The following is a 15452-nucleotide window of genomic DNA, read 5'->3' as shown; positions in this document are numbered from 1 at the left end:
ATACATGAGAGATTTTTCTTTATTGAAAACTATTCTCAACCGTCCCATTTTACAGAAGCCATACTATTTTTAGACTTGTGCAACAAATTTCTAAATGAGAGGATGAATTTAAAAATATAAATATAGCCACACATTGTATTTACACAAACTTGAAACAAAGAATGTCAAAGTGTACAAAATATAATAATTAAAAAATTATGTTTGTATTGATTTACCAAATAAGTTGGAAAGTTTAAACCTGTGCAAATTGTGACTGTGAAAATTTTGTAAATTAAATTGACACAAAATGTCATAAACATGTTCATTTCTTAATGTCTTTCAAATAGATCATATAAGACAAAATTTTGAGGTTGGTGGTTTTATCCTATTTTGATTTCTTTCAGTTACAGTATTACTTATTTAACTAAACAACGTCGTTAATTTTGTTGTTGAAAATGCGAAAGCCTCAACATAAGGCTGTTATACAAAAGGCTGTTATACAAGGTAGAGGCGGCTGTTTCCTACATTGTAGAGTTAGAACGAAGTAATATTTCCACTTTCGCTGGATATAGTTTTTCACAATTGTTTTAAATATTACCTTTAAAGATTTGTTTGCTGGGAATATACCAAGAATTTTTCAATTACTGTAAGAGATAGTTTAAACATAATACATCCAGTTTCATTACACAACACAAAATATTCATGTATGGAAATTGATCCGATTTAATAGCTTCATTAGGTCTTCTAAAAAAAGATCAGAGATATGGATCTTTACTGTGAAATCATCAATACTGATAGCAGAATTAATTTCGTGGTTGCTTTCATAGATCTTCACAAATGGATCAGATATATGGATCTTAACAAGAATGGAAGTCATTGTAAAACTATCAATATTGGTGGCAGACTAAATTTCGTGGTTGTTTTAATCAACAGAAATAAATCGTAACTAATAGTGACAAATCCATTTTATTTCATCTTTACAACTTGAAATTCAATGTTATTTTGGCAAATGGCAAAGCATATCAAATAAAATGTTAGCGAGAAGGTTGCAATATGCCTATTCTTAAATATTGAGATATATAATATGCCTATAATCATCTTTGCTTTTCAACAGTTTTGCTTTTCTCGATAGAAGTTTTCGTAGCACTCTGTTAGAGTCTTTGAAACTAATTTTAGTTTCTGATTCATTTCCCTTGTAGAGATCGGGCTGGCATTGGTCCGAAAAAAATATGGTATGTACAAAACGTCCTTGCATAGCCTTAAAAATAATATATAATTTGTTTCAATTAATCTTTTATATAAAACTGACATTCTGTCTTCTTCGTTTTTACTTACCTGAAATTATTAAGGTATCTGCATATATTGGCAAATGTGGTTTTTAACTTTGATAAAGGAAAACACTCGTCGAAGAAAGCACTTTCATAAATAACTGTTTCTGCCAAAATAATTGGTACCATGTTTTGTCAGAAACAAAAACAACAGCAGCATGTACTGTCAAAATTATTACTTTTATGTTTTGTTAAGGTATACAGTATCATGGACTGTGAAATTAAACAATACCATGATTTTTCAGTACCACGAATACCATGTTTTGTCAAGTATAATGTAATTGGCCAAAAACACTGTACAATATACTGTCACCATTACCATGTACTGTCATGTACAATGTACTGGCTATTAATAGTACCGTGTACGGACACAATATACAATGTTATGATTGACTGAATTATCATAACGTTTTGAGTAAAATATAAACCCTGAGCCTTTAATAGTTAAGTATATATCAAATATCATGATGAATTTCAGACGTACACACTACCCGAGTATTTCGAAACAGGGTCAGTTGTTCAGAGGTCAAGGTCTGTAGCATCATGGCAAGGTTCCCAAATGTTGACACTTGGCCCCTTTAGGGGCCGGTAGAGTTAAAAATGGAAAAAGTTTTAAACGACTTCATGCACCTCTGGATGGTTCTTCATCAAACTTAGTCAGTTACATCATTGTAAGGTTCTGTAATCATGGAAACTCATTTTACTAGAATATATTACTTCTGTACATATTGTTGTTTGAATAATAATGAGTACTACTACGGGGAGACTTGAATTGCTGCCACACAGCGCTTAAAGACTGCCTCGGTAATAGTTGATTAAATAAAAAATAAAAATATAAGAAGATAATAATGAAGCATACAATGCAAACAAGTAAAGGTAATAGCATATCTGGTTTGTCTGAGTTTGGTCATGAGACTGCGGTAACGATTGAAAGTAAAATTGATTATTGTAGTATCAGATGCAGATTATTTAAGAAATTTGGAAATACATTTTGGTTGAAAAGTAACTGAGACTTTATATGTCTTTGAAATAAGCGCTGTTACAATGTTTGCTTTAAATATGGAAACCAAAAGATGCATAGTAAACTGTAGCAGGATGAACTGTAAAACTTGAAACTGGAATATGGTTAGAGTTTATTTATGTGGCATGTGGTGCAGCAGTTGTTGAGTTTGCATAATATATGTTGAATGAGTATTATGTACCAATGAGTTGAGCAGCTTTTGGGCAACCGTTTGGGCCAGCCGGGCAACAATAAGGGGGTTGGGGTGGGTGTGTGGGCAACCCTAAACTAGTTCGGACACGAACGGAACCCAGCCTCGTAGAGAACAATAGAGTGGAGTTGAGTCGAAAAAATAAAGGGGAACCCAACCCGAAACAAGTTGGGACGTGAAAGGCCCTACCCTTTTAGAGAACAATAGGGTGCAGTCATTGATCCAGCCTCCTTTTTACTATAAACAATAGGATTATATTTCTAGAGCCGCATATCCAATTTAATAGCAATACCCACAAATTTATTCAATCATGGAACAACCGTTCACAAGATATCAATTACATTCAAAGCTTTTCTTTTTGTTCCACAATTGACTATTAAAGAGATATGAATTACAATCTTTGCAATTGTCGCGTGTGCACATATGGGATTTTGAAGACAGGTAGCTTTTAATATAGTGATCTTCGAGCGAGTATTGAGTTTTGTGTATGCCTGCAAGCTCGAATCTTATCATCTTTGTGACTGTTGTACACCGCTGCGTGGGTTCAACCTCATGTTCAGTTTATGACCAGGGTTCGAAAAATCTTAACACGCCACACGAACTTGTAGCAACCTTCTTGTCAACTTCGGTACTAGATTGGAAATTCATCATCTTTCTGGATAGCGGCCCGGTAAACTCAGTAGTAGAGCGTTTCCCCCGGGTTCGAACTCCCATCGGCGGGTACCGGAGGCTATGGGATCCTAGGTTCGATTGTCATACTGTAGTGAACGGCCAGGTTTCGATCAACGCTAGCATCGGGTGGTTATTTGTTGCAGAATCAAGCTCTGGACCGATCTTGTAGGGTGGAGCGACTTGCCTGGTTTGTATAACGACTGCGACCTGTGGTTGATAGACTTTTCTGTATTCAGCAGTTTTTTTGGTCACTTAGCAAATCAATAGCGAATTGTCTTTCGTTTAAGGCATAATTCTTTACATGAAAAAGAGTTTTGTAGCGCAACGATTTTTGAAAAGTATTTTCATAAATGTGTCTGATTATTCCATTGTTTTAGGTGCGGTCGTGTTACGTGATTTCATTTTAATATCTGGTTATTCTATTGTTTAGACACAGAGTCGTTTGAAGGTACAGCCAGAATTACACTCGCGGCATGTTGCGACACGTTCAAAAAAAGACAATAGATGAGTTATTCTTAATCGCATGTATCATGAAAGTAAAGTTAACCTAAACTTCAGTCAGTATTGAATGAAAACAAATAGAAGGCAAAAAGATAACGTTTGCAGACATTTCAGAGCGCACCCATCCCCGTCTAAACGAGCACCCTTACTAATCTCTGACAAGATGTTGTCACTCGTGATATCTCCGCTTTCTCTCAGTGACGTCACTCAGCCATCTTTTAAATCATCCAATTTTACTATTTTATAAGTAACTAAATGTCGATGTACGATTTCAGCATGATATTTCATTGTTCTCATATTAACCGTTGACAATAATGTGGATTTTATATCGGTTTAAGATTTCACAGCTGTACCCTTCTCTCAGCTTCATTTTAATACAGTATACATTATCAATAATCGCTTATAGCTTATCGGATTACATATCGCTTCCACTCATTATCAAATTTCTATTCAAATGGTTCGCAAAGAAGAATCCATTTCAAATGACTGTATTGTTTATGTTGAAACAATTCTGTTTATTTTTAGTAAAGAGGCCTCCGTGGCCGAGTGGTTAAGGTCCGTTTGAGAGTACAAAACGTCACAACATGTTGATAATAAATATTGATGGAATATAACAAAAATGTTGGCGGGGATGCATGATCGGGTTAGTGGTGGTGACTGGGTGGAGGAGCGAGGTGAGGGGAGGGTACAACTTTGCATGTTGATAAATATTCATGGAAGGTTTAAGATTTTAAAAAAAAAAAGAAAAAAAAACAATTTGGTTGGGGGTTTGGAGGGGTGTGACCAGGGCGGTGGGGTGACCGGGTGTTGATAAGTTGATAATAAATGTTCATGGAAAAAAAATGAAAGTTTAATGAAATTCTACCAATTGGTTAGTTTGTACAAATATGTGGAATTTTGAACAATTAAAGTGTTATAACTCTGAAGTTACCAAAGAGATCCTGACGAAATTATGTGTACACTACCACATAATGGTTATCTAAATTTAATTTGAGTTTCATGATAGTTCTAGGTCAAATATGTCACAAGTTATGAAGCAGAAATTGCCATATTCATAGTACCCTATATAGTTAACACTAGACATTTGTAAGGGCCATAAATCTGGTGTTCCAAGGGCAATCTAACTGAAACTTCATTATAGTGAAATAATTATATGTCCAACAAAATTTAACTGAAATATTCCAAATAGCGTCCTAGATATAGATTCGGACGGACGGAAAGACAGACGGACGACGCCAAAACTATATCCTTCGGCGGGGAATAACAAGCTGCGTCCGACGTCGTATTTGCTAACATCTCTGTGTCAGGATATGATCTATAATGACTGTGGATCGAATATGGCCCGATCTGGTTTCAAAAGATGATGAGATTCAAACTTAGTGCCGAAATTGAATAGGAAACTGCTATAAGTTTGGGTGGCCTGTTAAGATTTTTCGACCTCGTGACCGGGCTGGAGTTTGAACCCGCGCAGCGGTGTACAACATTCACAAAGATGATGAGATTCGAGCTTGCATGCATACACAGAATTTAATACTCGCTCAAAGACAATTATATTAAAAGCTACTTAACTGTGCGCACGCGAACATTGCAAAGAGCGTAATTGATATTCAATTGTCGAACGAAATGGAAAGCTTTAAATTGATAGATGCGATGTAAAGGGTTGTTATAATTATGATTGAACTGACTTTTACGTATTGTTATGAAATCAGATAGATTTGATTGCATTTAATTTTTGTTTATATGAAGCGGAGTCTGGTGTGAGCGCGGCTCTAGAAATACAATCCTATTGTTATCCCCCGACGAAAGTCGGAGGGATATAGTTTTGGCGTTGTCCGTCCGTCCGTCCGTCTTTCCGTCCGTCCGTCCGTCCGTTTTTCCGTCCGTCCGTCCGGAGTCATATCTAGGAAATGGTTGGGGATATTTATTTAAAACTTCATATACATGTTCACCACAATGAGTTCTTGCGGCCCGTCAAGTTTCAGTCAGATTGCCCAAGTAACACCAGAGTTATGGCCCTTAGAAGTTTCTAGTGTTAACTATATAGGGTACTATTAATATGGCAATTTCTGCATCATAACCTTTGATATATTTGACCTAGAACTATGAAACTTAAACAGAATTTAGATCACCATAATGTGGTTGTGTACACACAATTTCATTTGGATTTATTTGTAAATTAAGAGTTATTGCTCTTTAATTGTATAAAAATCCACATATTTGTACATAACAAACTTACCATTTGGTAGAATTTCATTAAATTTCTTTCATTCTTTTCCATGAACATTTATTGTAAACATGCGAAGTTGTGTACCCACACCTGGTCACCCGCTTAGCTTGATCACCCCATGCCCCCCCCCCCCCCCCCCCCCCCCCAAAAAAAAAAAAATTCATTCCTTATTTTAGATTTTTTCCAAACAAACTTCATATACATGTTCACCACTATGAGGTTATGGGGCCCATCAAGTTTCAGACAGATTGCCCAAGTAACACCAGAGTTATGGCCCTTAGAAGTTTCTAGTGTTAACTATATAGGGTACTATAGATCTATAGATATGCCAATTTCTTCATCATAACTTTTGATATATTTGACCTAGAACTATGAAACTTTAACAGAATTTAGAGCACTATAATGTGGTTGTGCACAGACAATTTTGTACGGATTTCTTTTTGTAACTTCAGAGTTATTGCCCTTTAATTGTCCAAAAATCCACATATTTGTACATAAAAAACTTACCATTTGGCAGAATTTCATTAAATTTCTTTCATTCTTTTCTTACATTTATTATAAACATGTGAAGTTGCGCACCCACACCTGGTCACCCACTTGCCTTGGTCACACCCCTCCCCCTCCCAACCCCCTCCCAAATTTTTTTTTTTTTTCATTTGTTATTTTAGATTTTTTTCAAACCTTCCAAGTTGTACCATTCCCCCACCTCACTTCTCCACCCAGTCATGCCCACCATGTCTTCATCATGTTGTGAGTCATGCAGCAGCCTAAAACACGAAGGGCGACACGCGACATGAACTATACAGGATTCCGAGGAATGTGTATAATAATAGGAAATTAACTCCTGTGTATCGTAATAGGAAATGAAATACTAACATTTTTCAAATAGTTTTAATAAAATATTGGTAGCGAGATTATGTTATTTTTGTGCAGTGTTGCATTTTCCATTACTGCTCATGAACAGACTCAATCAAACCGAGTCTGCAATTTTCACTGTTTGCCTTGTTCTCGGTGCTTCCGAGGGATCTACTTTCCAGATTTTATATTAAGATGTACATTAAATTAACTGTATCACTGTTTCTTGTATAATTTCATATCAATATAATAATCTTGTAGATAAAGTTTACCACAATGTTACGATTATCAGTTTAAGTTACTTGTTGATTAGTTTCATGATTTCCTAATATCAGAACTGTGTTACATTTGAAAACGAAACAATATATAAATATCAAAATAATCAGCTAAAGTATAAAGTCATGTTTCAAACCCACCTATGATCTACTGCCATACATGTTCCACACCCAACAACGTCGTGGTTTTGACAGTACATGTCTATCCAGTTGTGAGTGTGTATTTCACATCTCTCGGTTTGGTGCCTGTCCTACAGTCTTCCAAGATCCCGGCATTTTGACTGATCCTGATGAAAACTGGTCTTTGTTCAGAATCTCGTGTCCGGTCAGGGACGGAATGTCCTCGTGAACTTTGACACAGCTTAAACAATAATGATCCTGGCTCAGTATTTTTCTTTTTCTCGATTTTTGCTTTTACGTTTACAAACTCTACACAGTAGATCAAAAGTTTCATCCCCCCCCCCCCCCCCAAAAAAGCCACTATTTTCATAAACAGTATTTAAATTATTTAGCAAACAACTCAGTACAGTATATGCTAACTTGCGAAGGTTACGGAAACACTCGAAGTTTTCAACTTATCTCTTTCCGAGGTATCGGGTACTTGTAAAGGGAACTAAACAAATGTATTGACTATGAGTTGTAACGTAAGAGTTGTTGTTACTCCTACCGGGTCTTATGTCTGGAGATACAAAGTTACATTGTGTCCATTATTTGTAACAAAGTGGAATAAATACTGCGTATAAACAGTTACATATTGACAGATACAATCAATATTATCATTTCCTGTGTCACGGGTGAACAAAACCAAACCCGTTATAAATATGCTTTTTTAGATTTAATTCGCATTAACTTTGATAATTTGGTCAAGCTAAGCCTCTTATAATGCCAGGACGAACTTCATGAAATAAACGAAAAAAGTTCAGCTGGTAGAAATACCTACTCTTGATAGTTTCAAGCATGTTTTATGCCACGAAATTCGGTATATTAAATTTATGATAGATAGCACTAAGGCGGTTACACTCCGGCCCATCAACATTTTGTTTAGAGGTAAGAGAAATAGTAAAATAATAGTTTGAAGACCGACAGATAGCTTTTTATTCGTGTTTTAACGGTATGTCTCAACATTGACTACAGACAGCAGCCAATATTTCACTCAAGATAACATTATTGATTAGTTTAATATGTAAATAGTGATACGCTACAGTTTAAAGTTTTATCAGATAAAACATGGACTATAAATATGTGACTATCAAAATTACACGCGTTTTTTCCCGATTTATTATTCATGCTGTCTTGAGGGTTGTTATTCACATGCAGACGTTTTCAAGATCATTTTTATTGTTCATCGCGTGCACAATATATCGATATAACAATTAGATTTTGGTATTAACGTTGTTTTTTTGTCTCAGTAAATGCTTGTAGTAAAGATATGGAATATTATTAATTCTTTTTTTTTTCATGATCTATTCCATTTCACTAGCGCCTAAATGATATTACTTGCAGTATATGCATTTATAAGCAGTTTCAACCATATTGTATCGAAACTTGCACTTATAAACCCGAAAGGTACAGCGCATACAAACAATGACACTCAATCCGCTAAGATTCTTGCATGCCGGACAAGATTTTCCAGTGCTTTGACGGTGCTAGGAAAACTCATCTTACAGGCGTGTAAGATGGCTCGCGTGCTATAATTTATGAATGAATGTGTAACTTCATACGCTACTATAACAAAATAGCGCTTTAAAGAAAAACCTTAACTTTTACAATTTGAAGAATAAGGCATTCAAAAAAAGCATCAATCACTGGCAGCTGGTAAAGATGGGAATATGCGGCACTCAAGGTACTGTTTAGGCGGTAACTCGGCAAAAGCCTCGTTACCGGCTAAACAGTTACTCTCGTGCGGATATTCCCATCTTTACCCTCAACAAGTGAAAGATTCTTATATTTTTTTATGTATGAAACCCAACAGCAGTGTTTTATATGGAAACACGCAAATAAATAAACAGTTCGACACCTGCTTTGGGACGGTCATTGGAGCTTAAACCGGCTCTACTTTACAGCAATTTTCACTCTTAATTAAAAACGTGTTCCACACTTACAGATCATAGTAAAAATAGAATTAATCCCATCGAAGAAAATCCCAATACACGTAATAGTTATCTGTTATATATCCACGTTACGATTTTCATCAGATTATCCATTTTTAGTCGGCACATCGAGTCCATCGTTTTGTTGCAGAATACAGCAGTATCAAAGCACATACACACATTTCAATTTCGAACTGAGGCCTTTTTTGGACGTACGCTGTCGGTATCATGAAAATCCGTCAGCAATGTTAAATATACTATAATTACATTCATGCACCCCAAGACCTCCTGAACTTTATGAATAAGTAGCAAGGTTCAAGCCCATTTTTTGACACATATAAAATGACCAAAATTATTAATTCACCCAATTATTTGTCGACACAAACACATAGAATGTTAAAACTGATTTGAAAGTGTACACAAACACGTTCAATTTTCATAATGTGGTCTAATCTGGGCGTCTGGATCTTGAAAATCCGTCGGCAATTTATTATACAGTATCTTAGAGCAATAATACAAGCATCGATATGTTTCAATGCATCCTCAAGCACTCCTGAACAACAGTAACAATTGTTCGAGCCCATTTTTAGACACATGCAAACTGCTCAAAATTTAAATAGGTTTATCTGGTAGCTTTGTCGGCAAATAATGCACAAATTGTTAAAATTGATTACATATTGTATCTTTAAACGACTTCGAAGATGACCTCAAATGACCATATCATGGTTTGATTACATGATTTCGGCAGAATAAAACAGTATCTAAGCATCCATCTTTGAAGGGCCTTTGAGGTCGAGAACTTAAAATTGCAGACTTGGAATTACTGGTCTTCCTCCACCGTTAAAGTGTAGATTTTCAGCAGCTTTGTTTTACCGTATGCAGGGACTTCCATGGCTGAGTGGTTAAGGTCGCTGGCTTTGAAACACTTGTTTCTCACTAATGTGGGTTCGAAACTTCACTTGTGCCTGAAATAAAGCAGGAAGGGGCAAGTGGGGTCTCCTTTATAAGTCATACGCTAGAAAGTCACCGTATCACCTATAATTGTCTGTGTGACATTAAACCCAACAAAAAAGCAAAGTAATTGCAATATGCTTGTATCATGAATGAAACTATTTCATAAAAAGGATGAATTCATCTATTTAGTTATTTTTATTATCTTTATCATTAACTTTGTGCAATGATGTTTTTGTGCCAGTGCCACATGGTTGTGTGTTTGCAGGCTGTGAAAGATCTGAACAAATTATACCAGTGTCAGAAAGAGGCATTGACTGACCCGATACAGTTTGTGGACTAGTTGCAGAGAAGGCAGGACTTGAAAATTCCTAAACCTCAAAATATAAAGTATAGAAAGATTGCAGTAGTTGTGATTAAAGGGGTTAAATTAAAGGCCCTGTTTGGTGTTGTTGTTTGAGAGTGGTGGGGGGGGGGGGCGGGGGGGGGGGATTTTAGGGAGATTTCCCCCTGCTGTAATGGTCTGGACAAAAACTCTGGCTGCTTTTCCTGTGGTAAATGGGGGGACATCCAGACTGCCCACTACTTTTCAGCTTCCACCCTCTACTTAGTTGATAAAACTATTGTATCAGCATTTCAAATGGGTTTTCTTAGATGACACTACCGGTATAAATAGCTGATGCTGTCCAGTTCCCATAATTTCTTTGACTCCTATAGAAAAATAGCATTTCAGATGTAACAATATTCAACAGGCTATGATAGTTTACATATATGTCGCATTATCGAACAAGACATTAAAAAATGGGCAATTTACTACAAAAATGTACATGCTTCCCTTGGAATGGTGTGCGTTTGCTTTTCTAGCAGCAGTTGTTAGTCGTGAGTTTTGTCTTGTCAGGGAATTATGGGCATATTTGTTGCTGATAGAAACAGACATTTTGATATTAACAACAATTATTATAACCCTTACCCTGCTAAATTTCTATAATGAACCTGTCTATCTTCTAATTTGAACAGAACCATTAACTGTTAAAAGGGGTGCTTACCAAAAAGATACGGTCTGAATAGGGAACAGTAAAGATTATGATCAGACTGCACGAATGTGCAGGCTGATTATGATCTACACGAGTCGCAAAGGCAAAGCCAGTCGTGTCCAGCATGGTAAGGGCTAAACATTCCCATGCTTCTGAAAAATGCAAATCATATTGATAAAGAGAAAAATAATGCCAGAGAGTGAAATATTAAAAAGTAATAATTTCTCATGTTTTTTTTCCACAGCTTATTTATAGATAAACTTACTGAATACTGTGATATCATAAATATTTATTGATGACTACTTTTGCTGATTTCACAAAAATAAGTAAAAATTCCAATTTACTTCATGTTCAAAACTTGAAATCCACGAATTCATATCGCCACAAAATTTCCATTTGGCCAAATCCTCAAAGTTTAATGCCCACATGATTTCACAGTTCCCTGTTTTACAATCTTGATCATAGTTTACAATTCTATTTATTATGATTGTTGAGCTTCCACAAATAAGCTGGGAGAAATACACAAGTAATTTGGATTTCTCCTCGTTTGATACACACAGACACATGAAGAAACAGATGAAGGAAGGAAATAATATCTCAAATATTATTTTACTTTGGTTTTATTTCAGTTTAATTATAGTCTGATGGGAATGTTCATTCTAACATAACAAACACCTTTTAAAGAAAAAAAAATCCCTTTTTCTTTGTAGCTAAAAAATTGAGCTTCTTCCATGCATGTTATCTTATATGCCTACAGTCTGATTATGTATTTTCCAAATCTTAATGGTTTATCAAGATGTTGTGCAGTGGTCTTGGTTTTTTGCATATAGCCACCGACCTTCTACCAGCTGACTTGATAGCTTCCGCATTTGACAGACTTCGATCCTGTGTCAGGCCCTTCTGTTTTTAGCTCACCTGTCAGGTAGTGACAGGGCGAGCTTTTGTGATTGCCCTTTGTCTGTCGTGCGTCCGTCCACAATTTCCTTGTGAACATGATAGGAACCACATTTTGTATTTGATTTTAATCACACTTGCACTCAACTTGTATGGGCATAATATCTCGGTTCCTTTCGAAAACTGGCTAGATCCCATCATGATTTCCAGAGTTATGGCCCCTTAAAGGCCCAGAATTTGCCATTGTTGGCTTGTGAACATGATAGAGACAACATTTTGCAATCAACTTTAATACAACTTGCACACAACTTGTATTGACATAATATCTTGTTTCCTTTCGAAAATTTGCTATTTTTTGCTTCTGAACACGAAAGAGACAACATTTTGCAATCAACTTTAATCAAACTTGCACACAATTTGTATTGGCATAATATCTCGGTTCTTTGTAAAAACTGGCCAGAACCCATCATGGGTTCTAAAGTTATAGCCCCTCAAAGGTCCAAAACTTGCTATTTTGGCTTTTGCAGCCATATAGATAGTTCATTTATGGTTTGCTTTGATACAAACTTGCAAAATATCATCAACAGCAATAAATCTTGGATTCCATGATGAATCTGTCAGATTGGATCAAAGGTTCTGGAGTTATTTTATATCTGATTACCTCCCCTGATTTTAATCAAAATGGATTTATATCAGTAAGTACTTATAGGACTCATTTGAAATTTCATTATTGTCATTAGTTGGATTCAGACAATCAGGCTAGATAACTATGGATTGATTTTATGTCAAATTACCTCTCTTTATTTCAAATTAAAGTTGGTATATCTCCGTAACTAATGGAGATACTGATCTGAAATTTCATTTATGCCATCAGATGGACTTGGACAATCAGTGAAGATACATATCGACTGAATTTATGACAAATTACCTCCTTTTACTTTTTATGTAAATGAAAATACCTAGCAGCATTTAATGAGATTGGTTTGAAAGGTTATTTATGTCTTCCATGGTAAGAAATTTCTACTTTTACTTACTTTTCCAATATATTGTTGTAAAGGCTTGTACTCTGTATCTTATACTTGCATATAAATGCATGATTACCTCCCCTGATTTTAATAAAAATTGATTTATCTCAGTAAGTATTTATAGGACTCATTTGATATTTCATTATTGTCATTAGTTGGACTGAGACAATCAGAGTAGATAACTATGGACTGATTTTATGTCAAATTACCTCCCTTCGTTTCAAATTAAAATGGGTGCATCTCAGTAACCAATAAAGATACTGATTTGAAATATCATTTATGCCATCAGGTGGACTCGGACAATCAGAGTAGATAACTTTTGACTGAGTTTATGACAAATTACCTCCCTTTATTTTATGTAAATTAATATACTTCAGCAGCATCTAATGAGATTGGTTTTAAATGTTATTTAAGTCTTCCAGGGTAAGGAATAGTCATGCTAGTACAAAAATGCAGCATTGGAGCCTAGGACCCTCAAACTTGGTATGGAGATTGACCCTGACTAGTATGTGACCGATAGGTCAAAAGGGACTGTTACAAGAAAATAGTTATCCTGATGATATTAAATTTGTATGCCTATGTGATCTATGTCAAAACTTGATCTTATGATTAAGAGCAATGGTACTCAGGTGAGTGATATAAGGCCATCATGGCCCTCTTGTTAGTTGTTATTTTTATGTATTAACAATTAATATACATTCTTCTTAACCTTTAGCTTTCAGATTTTGCACTATGATTATTCTTAAAACATTTTAGGTTTAGAAGATCAAAAATTGCCTGTAAAAACTGAATCAGAGGGAGTTATTCGGGGTCGTGTGAAGACAGAAAAGAAATCAGAGACATTCAACCTTTTATGGACACCAGAGGAACAGAAAAGGTAATTGAATAATTCAGACTTATCAATGCATTCCATGTCCATAGTTTCTTATTTTACATTAATATTATCATGAGGGGGAGAGGGTTGGATAGGAGGGTGAGGGGGGAATTTATTGTTTGCTGAAATTGCCGGCAATCTGTCCACCAGTCATTCATTAAGTCAGACCTCAAATGTGATCACTTTAACCCTTACCCTGCTAAATTTCTATAATGAACTTGTCCATCTTTCAATGTAGACAATACCATTAACTGTTAAAACGGGTGCTGACCAAAAAGATACTTACTGAATAGCGAACAATGCAGATTATGATCGGACTGCACGGATGTGCATGCTGATCATTATCTACACTATTCGCAAACTTTTAAGACAAATCAGTCGTGTCCAGCATACAAGTTCAGTATTGTTGATGAGGACAATTTTCAGATAGGCAGTATTTCATGTGTGTTCTGTATCTTTGCATCAGGTTTAATATAGTACACTCTATTAACACACACGTATAGCTAACCACGGTATAAATGTGTTCTCCTGGAAGTTTTTTTAATGATAGACTGTTACTGTATAACATTTAGCTATAAATACTGCTGTAAATGTACAATTAATTGATAAATTTGTTTAAGTTAAATATATTTGATGAGTATTTTCTACATTTCAAGTAAATATCTAACAATAAAATGCTTAAGTGAAAAATTGGCAGTGGATACTAGTATCTTTAATGTATTTTCATGTTAAATGTGGTATAAACTTCTTGCTTTGTAGACTTGAAGAATTGCTCATAGAATATCCACCAGAGGAAGTGGAAGCTAAAAGGTTTCAGAAAATTGCAACAGCACTGGGAAATAGAACTACGAAAGACCCGTGGTGACATTTCAACTTCATTATTTCACGCTTTCTGCTTCATGATTTCACGATTTCCACTTCATGAATTCACGAATTCACGATTTCTGCTCAAGCAGGTATACTAAAAAAGGTCAGAAATATTTATCAGGCTACTGAAACTACTAACTGTGAAAACATCAATATTTGTAGCGGACTAAAATTTGTGTTTGGTTTAATCAGGCCTTCTAAAAAGATCAGAGATAAGGATCTTTATATTAGAATGAAAACTATGGTGAAATTATAAATACTGGTAGCGGAATTAATTTTGTGGTTGCTTTAATGAACGTAAATAAATCTAAATGGATAGACAGATTATTCATTTTATCTTATTTCTATAACTTGAAAATCAAGAGATATTTGCAGCCTAAAGAATTCCGAAAATGAAACAAGTATTACACATATTTTGAAAAATTAAAGATTTCCAGAAACTTGTATAACCTAACATGAGAAAATAATAACTAAAATCTATCAAATAAAAAGTTAATGAAAATGTTGCAATATGCCTATTCTTAAATATAGAAACAGAATTTGACTACTTTTCTTTGACTGAATGTATCTCATTGGTTGTGCCAAATACATACATTTAGTTTTTTTGAGTTAACTGTTAAGTTCCATTTAAGTTTCAGTCCTACAAAACATAAAAATTAAAATAAAGAA

This window comes from Mercenaria mercenaria, chromosome 15, assembly GCF_021730395.1.
Source record: "Mercenaria mercenaria strain notata chromosome 15, MADL_Memer_1, whole genome shotgun sequence".
NCBI classification, from domain to species: domain Eukaryota; kingdom Metazoa; phylum Mollusca; class Bivalvia; order Venerida; family Veneridae; genus Mercenaria; species Mercenaria mercenaria.
The sequence above is the reverse complement of the archived record's forward strand: the minus strand, read 5'-3'. Positions refer to the sequence as shown.